This window comes from Pollicipes pollicipes, unplaced genomic scaffold, assembly GCF_011947565.3.
Source record: "Pollicipes pollicipes isolate AB1234 unplaced genomic scaffold, Ppol_2.1 Scaffold_3087;HRSCAF=3621_pilon_pilon_pilon, whole genome shotgun sequence".
NCBI classification, from domain to species: Eukaryota; Metazoa; Arthropoda; class Thecostraca; order Pollicipedomorpha; family Pollicipedidae; genus Pollicipes; species Pollicipes pollicipes.
The window spans coordinates 41,088,833-41,101,216 of NW_023596225.1; positions in this window are offsets into that span (position 1 = coordinate 41,088,833).

Below are 12,384 nucleotides of genomic sequence, written 5' to 3' on the forward strand. Positions count from 1 at the left end.
GTTTATTTGGGGAACATTTCAGAGCCACATCCGCCATGATGGTGCCATAGAAACATCACACGATTGCCGTGATATTACAGACTATCTTCTGCGTATTAAACAGCATGGCCGCTGATACATTCGCAAAGGCGATGATGTGGCACATATGATACAATCCGCGGAAGGTGATTGGCTGTTGGTAAGATTTCGCTGCTGAATGCGTGTCACGAACGTAAGCGTCAGCACTTTCGGGCTGTGCGGCACTCCTCGTCAACGGGGTGTTTATCCTTCTAGGTCTTTGTCTATGTCATGGACCAAGGTTGTAAAAAAATGTCACTGTCTGCAAAAAGAATACGACACCGAAAAAAAGAATGACGCTTTCCCGACTGTTGTTAAAAAAAGACGCAACGGCGACTCTGTCTTTTTTCTCCCGTTGGCGTTTTTTCATCTTCTACTCACGTATTTCTTACAGACAGCTCGGTTAGCGCCGTGTGCACCGGAGCAAAGAATCGTGCACGGGTTTATGGGTTAGTATGCATTATAGGATTATGGAAACATTACAGTAATTATATATACATATAGCTAAATATTTAGCAAATCTCGCACCGCAAATTAAAACCTTCAACAACAAAATTGTGTCCTTCAAGTACAACCTCTTGATATGCATTACCATGAACCCCCGTTAGGACTGTTTGGAAGTAGCTCGCTGTGAAATGTGGTGTTATGACCGGGAATCTCTGCGGAAATTGTGAGAAAACCTGCAATTTGATAGTCCAGCGAGTTGTGCCATTGTGGAATCACGCTTATTTTACAAAAGGGTGTGAATCAGAGGCTTGAATATGTATGATTATTGGTGGTGCGTGTCAGTGGTTTATATTGATTTTGATGTGATGGAGAGTGTGCGTGCGAGGTTTGTAGTTCTGAGAGAGAACACTGTTTTTGGTATCCCTTTAGTCTACTGACTCCCCATAAAATTTGATATATCGATACCTGCCTCCATCTTTATGTTCGTGTTTGAACAGGACACGGTGGAGATGTTCAAAAACTGAAAGAAGCACTAGCACCTATGCTGCAGGGGTGTGCAAAGGCAGTTTGCTACTTCACAATGGTCTTGCCAACATTTTGGACCTATTGAAGCATTACAGCATGTAATTAATCTACTGCATGTCATTATATTAGCACTTAATTTTGGCACTAAGGGCTGGTCTGCGCAGTTCATTAATGCACATGCTTGGAATAAGGTCACATGATACAGCTTAGCAAAATTGTCTTTCCTTTGAAACTTCTGAAGTTTGTACGCAGGCCAGCATTGTTTGTGAGTCGGTTTATATATTGTATCATGTGTTTTTAATGAGTCATACGTCAAATGTGGAGTTAATACAAGAATGCATGCTTGACCCATCATGGTGGAATTTATCATGAAAGCAGCAGTGATTGCAGTACAAAAACCATATCATTGTCCATTATGCCATGCCACAGTACAGCACTGAGGTAGTGCCACAACGACACTGTTGACCCGTGTCATTACACAATGTATCACACTTGTTGACTTCTCTGTGTCAAGCCTACAAGGTATCAGTTCATTATTTATGAATATTGGTAACAACTGATTTAACAACGCCAAAGGGCTATCAACAGTGAGAATGTTGTTGCACTACAACAATTATATCAGGGTTCACTAGTGATTGCATAAATAAGCCAAAGCGAAAACAAATATTTTTTGCAACTCAAACTTACCATCTTTATCATAGAAATAACAATTTTTTGACAATAAATTCATAGCAATGGTACAGATTTATTAGTTTTTGCATGCGATTGCATTTGCAGTTACAAATGATGAAGAAAGTAGCTACTGAGCGCTTCACATATCAATGTCAGGACTACAGCATTGCAGGCAAGGATAAGTCAACAACACAATATTCACATCCTCAACAGTGTCTCATGACAATCTTCACAGCATGTCGTGCTTTGATATTAATAATCTGCCATAAAAGCTGGCGATCGCCACGTAGCGTATGTCAACCATCCCACCAAAGCCTGTCTTACGACCAGTACCAAGACAAAAAAAACTCACAAACAAGCCGTTCACTGATCCGCCGCCCAACACAGCGCCCGCGACGGGAATGGCTTGTTGGCGTCAGCTTTCGTGCGTTTCGAGGCATTCCTTAGGTCTGGCTGCCAGATGTGGCCAGATATTGCTGTCGTCACAAAACCATTCCATGACGTCATCAAACAATGACGTGTTGGGGGCCCATTTTTGCAAACCTTGAAATTTTGCTACTAGGGGTGGTTTTTGAACCTTAAAAGCTTACCAATAGTTACAAGTAAGCTTTTCCCGTCATATGTGGTGCTTATCTCAATATTTTCAAACATCAAACATTCCCTTTAATATTTCGAGCTGTGTTCATATTCAAGAGGAATGAAGCGCGCAGAACGAAGGTGCCGCCGTAAACACGATGCCGGAAATGTTAAGTGCCGTCAATATGATGATTATTTAGCGCTACAACGTCGTTTACCAGCACCTCCAGGTATATCGCCGGTCGTTTACTTAACATAAGAACTCTTAACTCACTACGTTGTTAACTAATAGCTATTAACATAGTTAATTCAACGTGTAAAAGTTCAAAGTTAGAACATTGTGCACATGTTCTAGCTGAGACTGTGCTGCCGTGTGCTGCGTGCTAGCTCTTTTAAATGCACTGTCGGCATTGATCAGAAGGAAAGAATAGTGATGGCAAAAACGTGACACTGCACTTCGCCTTTAAAGTAATGCGTATCTCCATTGCACTGTACTTACCTTTTTCTGAGCAGCGGTGTTTCGCGACGCGGGCGTACCGCCAGCGGCGTCAGCAGCTGTGTGCGTAGCTGGATGCTGGCTTGGTTTGATGAGGGCACATTCGACGCTGGCGTGTGTAAGACGAGACGAAAGTCATCGCCATCGTCGACATTATACTAGCCCGCAATGCACCGACAGGACGGAGCCCAGCTCGAGCTGTGATTGGCCGACGGATTGTCTCCGTCGAGCTACACGGGAGGTTAGGCCGACCCGCACAGCTCGGCTCAGTGTTCCGCAAACGGGCGCGCTGATTAGTCGTCGGTAGCTTTTGCCGATAAGTGCCAAGCGATGATTGGTTCCCGAGCACTTTTCAGCTCGGTGTGACGGCAGGACGGGATGACCCGCGAGGCTCGACGCGAAGAAGGCCGAGCGGCGGCACAGTGATTGGCGCCCCAGCAGCGTTAGTGCTGTCTGCAGGGCCCGAGCTAAAATGCCGAAGAAGTCTACAATAGTGGCGGGTTCCAATCTCAGCAACACCTCGGGGAAAATTCGAACGATGCATGAACGCATGCATGGCTGGAATGGGAATACCATTCCCTCCTTCTCAGAACCCAGTAACACCTGACGACGGCCGTGGTATGAACTGACCGAAGCGTTGCGAACATAGTGTTGCATCGGACGGGGCGATAGTCCGAACATCCATTTCATCCGTAACGACATCTCGTCTCAGTTACTACGTGGTATGTTGTCAGTTGCCATAAGTGATGTTGACAGTGACGGAACTCATGAGCGATGGTGAAATGACGACCCTTTGTCTTTTGCGAATGGCTGACTGCCAGTGAATCTGCCCTTCAAACAACAACGCGCGCAAAGATGGCAGCGTTAGGATGGAAAGGTTTACAACGTAGGGCAGTTCGTTAATTTAGATTCAAGAGGAAATGGGACAATTTTCTACCCACCTGTGGAAGAAAGAATTTTCGGTACGCATAGTCTCTTAAAGTGTCTTGCAGCCAAATGTAAAAAAGGACGGGTTGTATGTGCCTATCCTCGAGAATGACCTCTCCCCTTGGCTAGATATCTTCCAATCCACCACGGAACTGAAAACGCGCCCATTGCGAACCAGTATACAAAGTCCTGCATTTATATTTCACAATATGTGCAAAAATCGGAATGTTTCACCATAGTAGCCCGAATGAAAACCAAGGCGGATGCACAACTCTGGTCCGCAGAGTGACGTGTCCAGGCAGGACAGTCTACAGCCTGGATGCCAGCGAGCTGGCACGCCTTGGCAGTGGGGGTATCAGTCTGCACTCTGTCTGGGCTTCAGGGGACGGTGGTGGTATGGATGGTGGTGGTGGTGGTGGTGGTGGTGATTAGGGCGTTCGGTTCTGGACCTGTCAGTCTGAGGTTCGGTGGTGGTATGGACGGTGGTGGTGGTGGTGGTGGTGATTAGGGCGTTCGGCTCTGGACCTGTCAGTCTGAGGTTCGGTGGCGGTATGGACGGTGGTGGTATGGACGGTGGTGGTGGTGGTGGTGGTGGTGGTGGTGGTGGTGGTGGTGATTAGGGCGTTCGGCTCTGGACCTGTCAGTCTGAGGTTCGGTGGTGGTATGGACAGTGGTGGTGGTGGTGGTGGTGATTAGGGCGTTCGGCTCTGGACCTGTCAGTCTAAGGTTCGGTGGTGGTATGGACGGTGGTGGTGGTGGTGGTGGTGATTAGGGCGTTCAGCTCTGGACCTGTCAGTCTGAGGTTCGGTGGTGGTATGGACGGTGGTGGTGGTGGTGGTCAGGGCGCTCAGCTCTGGACCAGTCAGTCCGGGGTTCGGTGGTGGTATGGACAGTGGTGGTGGTGGTGGCGGCCAAGGCGTTCAACTCTGGACCTGTCAGTCCGGGGTTCGAGCCCCGGCCACGCCACCACTGCATCCCATATTATACCTAATCATTGCATCTGTTTCGAAATGGCCCTGGTGATCGGCTAGACGTCAGGCCTCAACCACTTCCACATCTGGGTGTCAACAGGCTGGTACATCAGTCTGAGGTCTGGGTAGCACGACCACCTGCGTCTGACCGGATGCCAGCAGACCGGCACCCCTCGGTGGGACGGGCCCGCGGTTCCAGCCGGCCTGCTGACTGCGTGGTCAAACGGCCGTCACCCCAGCGCGCTGGCCGGCCGCACCGCCAACGCGTGCGGCCGCGCGCGCCACCCTCAAGTGGGGCCGGTATTAGTGTGGAGCGGCGGCGGCCGGGCGCGGGCCGCACGCGCCGGTCCGAGAGCGCTCTCGGACGCCACTTGATTACCGTCCGCTGCCAGGACGCGGCCGGAGCGCGCGCGCCGCCCGCGCGCCACAATGCGCCGCCCGCGCGCCACAATGCGCCCGCCGGCCAGCAGCTGCCGGCGTCAATGCCGCCTGGATAGTGCTGAAGTAGCCATTTCCTGAATGAGAGACCTTGTCGTTTTGTTTTGCTCTCACAGACACGCTCTGTATCCGATGGGGAAGAGGACAGGCTGGGCGACTGCGTGCTGTGTGTGTGTCGTGCGTTTGTCGTGTGTTTGAGCACCGGATATGTTTTTTATGTCATTGAAAGTAAACTGAAGATACCTTGAATAACTCGCAGTACCTCGAGTAATTCATCTTTGAATTCAAGGGTGTAGTTTTTTTTTTATTCAGTTGGGAGGGCTCCAGGCCCCTTTCTCCAAGGAGTGTAGCTTCACAAAATGAGTAGTGGAGATGCGAACTGTGAACAATGACCCAGCCTACTTACGAAACACGCCAACAACTAGCTTTTACGCCAGATTTAGTCCATTTTCTTCTCAAAGTTGGGGAGGCTGGAGCCCCAAGCTGGGGGAGAGGGACTGAAGTCCCCACACCACCCCCGAACTGAATAGAAAACTACACCCCAACCCCACCCCAACCAACATTGAGAAGAAATTGGACTTAATCCGGAAGCACCCCGTCGTATTCGGGGGTGGGTTAGGTCATTTTTAACTGCCCACTCCCCAACTTGTTTTGCATATGCGTTAAAAAAAAATGAAGGGTGAATGGGAACGAAAAACGTCGACCGTTCACTGAGCTCAGCTGGGGTGCAAGACATATCACTTCTACGTGTATTCGCGTGTCAGAAGCAAACAGGGCTTTGTATCTGGGATGTCAAGGATGGTCAGCCGACAGCTGGCCGTGAGAGTCAGGCTAGAACTTGACAGTCACGTGATGACGTCACATGACACGTAAAACCCTTCGGTAGCATCTGCTTGCTGATATCAGAGTCCGCACAAGAATCCAGGGCCAGCAGCCGCTCTGATCACAAAGCCATGCTTTTCAATTATTTGACTTTGTGTGTGTGTGTGTGTGTGTGTGTGTGTGTGGCGAGAAAGAGAGAGAGAGAGAGAGAGAGAGAGAGAGAGAGAGAGAGAGAGAGAGAGAGGGAGAGAGAGAGAGAGAGAGAGAGAGAGAGAGAGAGAGAGAGAGAGAGAGAGAGAGAGAGAGAGAGAGAGAGAGAGAGAGAGAGAGAGAGAGAGAGAGAGAGAGAGAGAGAGAGAGAGAGAGAGAGAGAGAGAGAGAGAGAGAGAGAGAGAGAGAGAGAGAGAGAGAGAGAGAGAGAGAGAGAGAGAGAGAGAGAGAGAGAGAGAGAGAGAGAGAGAGAGAGAGAGAGAGAGAGAGAGAGAGAGAGAGAGAGAGAGAGAGAGAGAGAGAGAGAGAGAGAGAGAGAGAGAGAGAGAGAGAGAGAGAGAGAGAGAGAGAGAGGAAGGGAGGGAGGGAGGGAGAGAAAACGATTAATGGAACGAGGTCAAAAAAGCGAAGGCGAGAGAAAAAAATGTGCGGCATGCGAGGTAAACACCGCCGTGCACAATCAATTACAGGTGGACACGTTTTGACAGACGCAGGCTTCGCAACAGGAACCTCCATCGACTTCCAATTTTTCGGGCGCGCGCAGCGGACCCTCGCCGCTGTCGGCAGGGGCGCGGCTTCGCGTCGCTCGATGATTGTTTGCCCGCGCGACAACGCCTCCGATTAGCGTACCGTATTACAGGCGCTCAGCACACAGACCGCGGCGGCCGGCGACCGGCTCTCGAGCTGCGGCGAGCGCGGCGCGCGCGGCTCCGGCCGCCGGCCCGCAATTTCCGGGCTTAGCGTCGGTCTGAACACTGACTGCAGAAGCTCCCGGGCGACGCGCGCCGTCACCCGCCGCCGCCCATATCCGAGCAGATGCGGTCGCCCTGGCGTCTCCAGCGATGGTCCGTGATAATACGCGCGCCGGCGATATGTCGTTTGGGGCCTGGTAAGCGCTTGGTACCATTAGCGGGAAGGCTGCACTGGGGGGATGTTAATGTCCGACGGCCCGAGCAGTGGGGCCAGGAGATGCGAACGAATGGGCTGATTCGGACGCGAACTTTAGAGCGGGGCCCGTCGTCGGGCGAATAAAAGCCATGATGCGAGCAAGAAGATGCCCGCCCCGTGTCTTTCCTAGCTATGCCCCTGGTCCCACCACCAGCAGTGTTGGCGGCCGTCCATCGCCTGCAGAGGCGCAGCCAGGAATCTCGGAGGGGTAGAGGTCACAAGACAAAAGGGTTGGATGGCTTATTGATACTGCGAAAACTTCCTATAAAAAAGACAAAAGTACTTGAGCGGGAGGCTGGTCCGACATCCGCTCCCCATGCGTCACCGGGCGGGGCCGACACCGGGCGGCGTTCCGTCTAGAGGTCGGGGCCAGCCGGCGCGGCCGCCGACCCGCTGGCTGCGGGACAGCGCGCGCGGCCCGGCCGCCCCCGATTATCTGTTAATGCATGAGTAACGGGCCACTGGTCGGCACTGAATGAGACCCAGCCGAGCGGCAGAATATCAATATGTTCGTGACGTGCGCCGGGGAGGGTGCCCGCCGGCCGGGTGAGTGGTGCTCCGGCCGGACAGCGGCCCCTCCGCTGCCGCTGGGGCCAGCGCTGGGCCACGCGGCTCTCAGAGCCGGCCGCTGCGACCATCTGCTGGTGATCAGTGACCGCAGCAGGCCGCTGCAGCGCCGCTCACATCGCCGGCCGGTTCCGAATCCGCTGTCGCGTGCTGCACCGCTCGGGCGTCACTGGGCGCATGTAAGATGCTGCGCCGCCGTGCTCGGGCCCGCGGGTCTGTCACGATCTCACAGTGTTCATGGTATACTGTACCGCCGTGCACGGATCCATCCGCTTATCATGTACCCATTCCGTGAGTAGCGCATGCCGCAGTTTTCCACAGACTCATGGCCGCCCCATAACTCTGCAAAAATTGAGATTTTTACGCGTTTCACGACACCCTGAAACAGCAGTCACGTTGCGAAGCCAGACGTGTGATCGAAAAAAGCAAACCTAGACGTTAAACTTTGGCATTATATGTTTGGGCAAAGTCGTACGCTGATTGCGCTCTACTCCAAAAATTCATCGTGGGACGCCTGGCCCTGTTCAGCCATTACGCTTTTAGAGGCTCACGCTCCCCTGGCAACCACTGATCGCGGCTTAATGCACTTTCTAGCGACAAAAAACGCAGTTTGTACGGACTATGCTGTACAACGTTGAGCGTATCTGTCGACAAGCTGCTTGATGTGGTGCGATTTCCCGTGGCGTTGCAATTATTTCTAAATGAGCACACTATAGCCTACCATGTTATAAACATGGAAATAAAATACCTGCTTATTGCAAAAAAGGTTCACAACACGAGTCAAAACCACCGTGCCCGGTTTGGGGCATGGTTTGCAGGCATCTACGGCAATTAGCAAAACCTTAAAACATATTGCCATTTAAGCGCTTTGAGCCGGTTGAATGCTTTGAGGCTCATTTCAGATGACGGAGTGTAAAGCTGTTTACAGATTCACTGGGATATCTTGCAGCTCAAAGTTGGAGTTTTGAAAGATACAACTGAGACTCCAAACATGGAAAGTGATAATTGCTTTAAGAAATGATAAAATGGCAGATGGTGGGGGCGGGCGATTTCATTTGTACCTTGCCAGACTATATCAGATTGCACTATGCAAATCAAATCCGTGAAAGACTCAGCCTTCCTCGACCGCACTACAACGCACTCTGCGTCTTGAGCTTCTGCTCATGTTTCCTACGTACGTGCCTCGCATCTCGAACACAATTTCACGGAATATGCTTGACATAGCGTGGTCCCAAGGCATTCCAATAATACTTAGTGCATGATGAAGATCGCGGGACACTTGGCTAAGGATTTGTTCGAATTTTAAGGGCATAATGAGTTAGAATTCTAACGCCATGATGACCGCCTGTACATAAAGCGCAACGCATGCAGGGCTGTGATGATAGCCTGCAGGATCAGCACACAGTCTGTAGAGGGTGGCACATAGTTTCAGTGAGCCCCAGTCTGCAGAGTGTGTGACAGCCGCCCGTGGACACAGCACACCGGACGCAGATGACGTCACGTTGACTGTACGGTCAGTACATTAGATGGTACCGACTGATGTGTCGTGTAAGTCTGCCGTATGACCACCGCTGTGTATGCGTCGTGACGTCGTCGCCGTATATGCGTCGTACCAGTTCAGACAGTTCAGTATCAGTTCAGACGGCGCACTGACACGCCGCATTAGCACACCGTCTGGAGACGGTGAGGCGGCCGGCTGTGCCGCGCCGCTGCTCTCCATCTGCAGAGCGGATGGCGGCGGGGGGGGGGGGGGCGACTGCGCCGCTCTGCCCTGTCGTCTCTGCTCCGTGACGATTAGGGCAATCCAGGCCGAGATCGCGCCAGGAAGCGTGGCTGATGAGACTGACTCGGGGGCAGCGCCGCCGCCCTGCAGGAAATTAAGGCGCAGCGCAACCGGTCGTTAAAGAAGCGACGCATGCTTTCGCTTCTTGGGCGCATGGAGCGTGCCGTCTGCTGGGGTGTGCTCGGTCGCACTTGGATGTCACTGATTGCATTCGGGCTTGCGTGATCACGCTCGGAAGAACCTGAGCGTGCTTGAGCGTTCTTGGCGGATTATTGGGGTTTTCAGGCCCGTTGACTGCTGGGGTTCACTTGTGTACTGGTGATCGTTCTTGGGCTGTCGTGATGCATGAAAAGACCACGGTCAACTACGATAGCATTAATATGTCTGTAAGGACAAACAGGCAACGATACTAAATATCGATTCATGTGATTGCTACGGAATGTTCCGGGCGTTCGCAATGTAAAAGACTGCACAACTAAAATGCTGGTACCCAAGTGCCTGAACCCCCAGTCGTGGGATTAAGATATTGTAGCAGATTGGAAGCCGGTAGTGATTGGATCGTGCGGTGGTGGCCTTCGGTGCGTATTTCCAGCGAAGCCATTGCCAGATTCGCCCATGCCCGCCATTGCTCAAAAAGGCTGGAATTTGAAACACGACGCATGCACACGCGATCGTCCACCGTCCTTCGCCTTGTAACGTTAATTATCTTATCTATTTGGCGCACAGCCTGCCTTGCTGACGAGGCTTGTACTTCATAACAGCAAAAAGACACATAGCAAATGCATCATGTCCGCACAAACCTATTTTGGATTTCTATGTCTTGCAGTTTCGTGATCACATAGTGGTCAAGTGTTGACAAGTGCACTTAGGAGCCTCCATATCATGGAGTTTGGGGCATGCGCGTGCTTACAGTGTCAGGACACCACTGATAAGGGCGTCACATGATAATCACACCGGCGCATGGTGGCGTCAGCAATAAAATGAGCTTTCAGGCATGGCAAAGGACTGAACTGGGGGAATGTATGTCACCAGCGTCCACCGGAGGCCCACTGATGAGAGGAAGTATCTCAATGCCAAAAGCCGAGGCCGGGCCGTTACAAGAGTAGCGTCGTTGGAGCATATGCCTTCCGTGCCCTGAGACACTTCTCAACGTGATCCAAGTGCGTCAGGGGTCTTATCGTATCGGTGATCTCAGTCGACAACAAGCATGACGAGAATTTCGTTGACTAGGTCGAGCATACTGGCGGCCAACATCTACGCCCCAGTATACGAAACGGTCACGAGTCTACTCTCAGCTTGCGCTACGGAGGTAGCTGGACCGAGGACCTCTGTGGGGTCAGCTGCCGGACACAGGATCCAGGTCAACAGGGGACGCGAGCAGCGCCACTGCTAAAGCGATGGTGAATGAGGCGACAGCGAGTACTGGTAGAGGCGGTCACTTGCCCTGTCCACACCTCGGGTGGGGACATAGGGCAGGGATGTCACCAGGGTAGGGATCCGAGGGAGCAGGATCTCAGACCACGAGCCCGCCCCAGCGTTCGGACCGCTCCGCTCGCAGCGCCGTCTTTCCCCCTGGTGGCACCGACGCCGACGCTTCGACGGGCCACGGACCGGACAGGCCTGCTCTGGACCGGCAAATGTTCAACGTCTGCCGCTCGAGGGCTCGTCTGCCAAGAGGTACTATCTATGACCCTACAGCATAACGCGCCACAGGGCAGGCTGGCCGGGACCGCTCCCCTTGCGTGTACGTTTCCTGTCCGGATCGGTGTCTGGCTGTCCGTCGCCTCAACATCGTTGGCTTCCGTGCCGTGGTCCTCGTTGACATCGGTCGGCGAGCGAGCGTGCTCATCGTATCGTCACCCAGTGACCGGGCTCGCTGGGTTCGCCGCCAGGCCGTGACCTGTGACCTGCGCCATCGCCTCGCCATTGGTCAGTGGTGACACACTGACCATTGGCTACACGTCCTGGTGGCCTGCCTCGCATACTGTCAGATCGCGTGTGGCGTATGTTGATCAACAGGTCCGCGACGGGGCGCCACCCGCCAGCCGTCACTTCCCGCTGTGTTCGACGGCCGTACCTCTGCTCTGCTGTCCCAGGCGGCGGTGCCCGCGCCCCTGCAGTACCGGGCGGTGGAGCCCACGTCCCTACAGTACCGGGCGGTGGAGCCCACGTCCCTACAGTACCGGGCGGTGGAGCCCACGTCCCTACAGTACCGGGCGGTGAAGCCCGCGCCCCTGCTGTCCCAGGCGGTGGAGCCCGCGCCCCTGCTGTCCCAGGCGGCGGTGCCCGCGCCCCTGCTGTCCCAGGCGGTGGAGCCCGCGCCCCTGCTGTCCCAGGCGGCGGTGCCCGCGCCCCTGCTGTCCCAGGCGGCGGTGCCCGCGCCCCTGCTGTCCCAGGCGGCGGTGCCCGCGCCCCTGCTGTCCCAGGCGGTGGAGCCCGCGCCCCTGCTGTCCCAGGCGGTGGAGCCCGCGCCCCTGCAGTACCGGGCGGTGGAGCCCGCGCCCCGGCAGTACCGGGCGGCGGTGCCCGCGCCCCGGCAGTACCGAGCGGCGGTGCCCGCGCCCCTGCAGTACCGAGCGGCGGTGCCCAGGCCCCTGCAGCACCGGGCGGCGGCGCCGGTGCCTCCCGCGCGCGTCCGTGCGCCCGGGGCGGCGACGGCGTGCCGCTTGCGGCGACCGATGGCGCGGCGCGCCGATCGCGGCCAGCCGCTGTTTGTGCCCAGCTGTCTGCAGGCCGGCTAATGGGAGCGCTCATTAGGGCGGCGCCGGCGGCGCTAATGCCGCTAATCGGAGCCGCACCGAGCGCACCTCGAGCACGAGCACGGCCGCTCGTCAACTGGGCGGCACGCGCCGCTCCGGCCGGCCCGCACAAATTGTCGCCGAGAGGCGGCAGCGAGCGTCGTCAGGCCCGCGCGCCCACGCGGCCGCCGGGCGAGACAAGCTGCC